Genomic DNA, 3,341 nt, shown 5'->3' on the forward strand with positions numbered 1-3,341 from the left:
GACCGCATGGTCGAGACTATGCATTAAGCCCCCTTCTGAAGAAGGAAGCGTGTATGCTTTTCAGACGCTGTTTCCGCTGGAAGAAGTTTTCGCCTTGAAAAAGTTGAGGGCCTTGTTTCGCCGGGCCCCACACGCTCCGAAAGCCCAGCTTTTGAGGGCGCCTGCGATTTAAGGAGCGCTACTTGTCAGTCAATCGCCAACAGGCGGGAGACGAGGACACGCCCCGAGTCGACGGGCCAATCAGAAAGATCAGAGAGATCAGGACAATGGCGACAAGCTGCTTTCGATCTAGACCGCCATGCAGCCACGACTTTCTCTACAGTTGTTTAGTGCCGAACGCTAGTCTCTCAAACTCTGTTCTGAATTGTGATGAATTGTACGTTTGCTTTGGCCGCATCTGTAGCGCTCTGACAAACCCCTAACCCGTTTCCCTTCTCATCAGTATCCCCATAATACAACTTAAAGCTTCTACTCTTACCACCCTTTTCAATTTAACTTTTGAATCTAGAAAACAAACATTCGACCAATCAATTCGGCGCAGGAAATGACGTAAATTATGTTTACGTCTTCCCACCGATGTTATAAATGAGGGGGCGTGGCTAACGAGCGGACCGGAAGTGAAGCCCGGCTAGCTAGCGGCAGCGTTAGCGGGAGTTTGGGATGCCGACCGCGGCGGACCGACACATTTAAACGTTTTTCCTCATGAAATGGCGACAATTCGACGAAAGAGTAAACGGCCACAAACCAAATTACTCAAAGACAGGGAGCGAAATGTGTAACCGTCATTTTGTTTCATTCAAAGGTGACGCGTCGGCAGGCAGCAGGTAAGAGGCTAGCGGCATTAGCATCGAGCTTCTTTGCTAGCTCCAGTCGGTTCAATGTAAATACTGCAATCTCTGAAGTTATGTCGTGTAAAAATCTTTCTGAAGTATTTGCATTTCACTCCACATTTTGACTTCGCTTGTCAACACCGCAGAGCAATGGAGGGCGTGGAAGAGGATACTTATGGATGGACTGAACGATGACAGATGTTGGTTGGAAGAGATGGATGCAGATGGTTTGCTCAAGGGAGCAAGGAAAGTTTTAAATGATTAAGTAATAAACTTTATCGACCCAACACTTGACGCTCAATCCTGTGAAATCTTTCTTTCTTGGCGATCGGACTGTTAATCTAAATCTTGCTGCGACGCTCTTAAGTTAGTCTATTCCGTTGTTCCGTCTGCAGTGTTGTGGGGTGTTGTTTTTTTTCCCTGCAATATTATTGCCAGGTTAGATTGCTCAGGGTTAGAATAGGATTGTAAAGGAAAATATACCTTCTGTTTCCCGTTCAAGCCAAGCGCGATCTTCAAATTGGCACATTAACCCTTGTGTTGTTTTGCGGGTCAAAAGTGACCCACTACCATGTTTCGCTGTAGAAAAAACACCTTAACCTATCTTTTTCCAACTTGAAATTTTATGACTTTTTCTAAAGGGACCCCATCATTAGAAAAAGTGATACTTTTTTTTTGTTTATGTTTCCATGTGGGCTGTACACCACTAGGGTACAAAGATTGTCTTATGGGTCATTTTTGACCCGTGAATTATAAAAGCATTTAAACACCAGAAAAAGTTCAAAGGCCACACACAAACTCTCTCTAATACACATATACACACACACACCTACAGAACCACACACGCACACACACACACACACACACACACACATAACATGCACAAACATATGTATGTATATAGTGGATTTTTTTTGTATGTTTTATCACTTGAATTTCACACTTCATTTCAATATATATACACATATAAATATACATTTGTTTTTTATTTATTTTTCTATTACTTGCATTTTACACATTATAGCGCTTTAATTTTTTTACTTTTTTTTTGACATTTTTTTATATTTCATTTCAAGATTTATCTGTGGATTCTTCTGCTCTAATTCTACACCCTCTGTCTGTTCTGTTAACCTTAATTTTTTTTTCTAATTGCATTCAATATTTTGATATGTGGTGTTTTGAGCCCAAGATCATATCATGAAAATATCCCATATTTTCCAGTGTGTGAAATTCATACCCTCAGTTCAGATCCCCAATGTCTCACTGAACATTCACACATACTGTCCTACATGTGCTAAATAGAGTTGATGTTGAAAATAGTTCACAAAGTCAAACAACATTTTGTTGTTTTGTTGTGTTATGAGAGAAGTGTTTTTTTTTTTATAATTCACTTCCTAAAAATATAAATGAAAAAACTGTGGACAAAAATGTACCAGATTATTGACTGTTTTTTATTCCCTTTCTATATAATTAATTCAGAGATAATTACTTCAAATTTATATAATAGCAATAATAAACCTTAACTGTGTAAAAAAAAACTGGTATGACAGTGTGTTTTCAGTAAAAAAACAAAACAAAAAAGGTTGAATCATGTTCGCTGGTGATCCTCTTTTTTAATGTGTAACAATAGATACATGATAAAAAATTGATTAAATTGAGTTAAATTGATAAATAACAGGGTGTTTCATCAAACTAAATAGATTTTGGATTTAAGATTCAATTAAGCCGCTTCATTTTGGGGCTTTGGTAGTGCGGGTCATTTTTGACCCGTAGGACACGGGGAGTGAACAGAATGTTAAGATCGCACAAGGGTTAAACGATATTTTGCTTTTCTGACCAAAGTCTAGAAGTTATGCCAACGGTTAAAATAGTTCCCGAAATGTCATTGTTAGAGTTTTTTCTCGATATTTATAGCTGTGTTATTTCGACTAATCACATGAAGCCTGAGCACAGATGACCCGTGTCCTTAAAATGACCTTTGTCCTGAAACAGGAATCGTGCCCTCCATGACCTTAGATTCTAATGGTCATAAACATCTTTAGATAAGAACCAACCCCCCCTTGAACGTAAATACAAACAGGCATAAACATTTTCGGACAAAAACATCCCAATGTAGCATACGCGTGAACTGCACTGTCCAATGAAAGCTGTCATGTAAATAAACACATTCACACAATAAAAAGCCGAGCGAGGAGGAACTCGGTGGGATTCTCTGGATCTTGCCTCCGAAGATCACGCCGAGTCTCCCCCTCTGCGGAGCTGAAAAGAAAAGTCGCTTGTCTGTGTCATTTTTTACGACAACCTCAGTCTCCTCTTTACAGGCTTCAACTTAGACCAGTATAAATTAGAATTACCCTCTGATGTCGTTCGATCGGTAACATCTACTTTGTTACCTCGCAGGGTGACTTCGTTTATGACGAGCCCCATGTTGACGGCAGCCTCTGCTGCGGCGCCCGACCTTGACGTTTAATAAAGTAACTTTTTCCATCATATTGGAGCCTGTGTTGTATT

General features: G+C 40.0%; 1 long non-coding RNA gene across 1 annotated transcript; it reads left to right on the plus strand.

Moving 5' to 3' along the window:
• The first annotated feature begins 608 nt into the window (after positions 1-608).
• Positions 609-3,101, plus strand: LOC147224143 (uncharacterized). Its single transcript, XR_015107469.1, has 2 exons — positions 609-824; positions 977-3,101. It is a non-coding gene; the product is annotated as an uncharacterized LOC147224143 (long non-coding RNA).
• The last annotated feature ends 240 nt before the right edge of the window (positions 3,102-3,341 follow it).

The sequence above is a fragment of the Fistularia commersonii genome, chromosome 18 (assembly GCF_037954325.1).
Source record: "Fistularia commersonii isolate RoL2024-O1a breed Wild chromosome 18, RoL_Fcom_v1.0, whole genome shotgun sequence".
Taxonomy (NCBI): domain Eukaryota; kingdom Metazoa; phylum Chordata; class Actinopteri; order Syngnathiformes; family Fistulariidae; genus Fistularia; species Fistularia commersonii.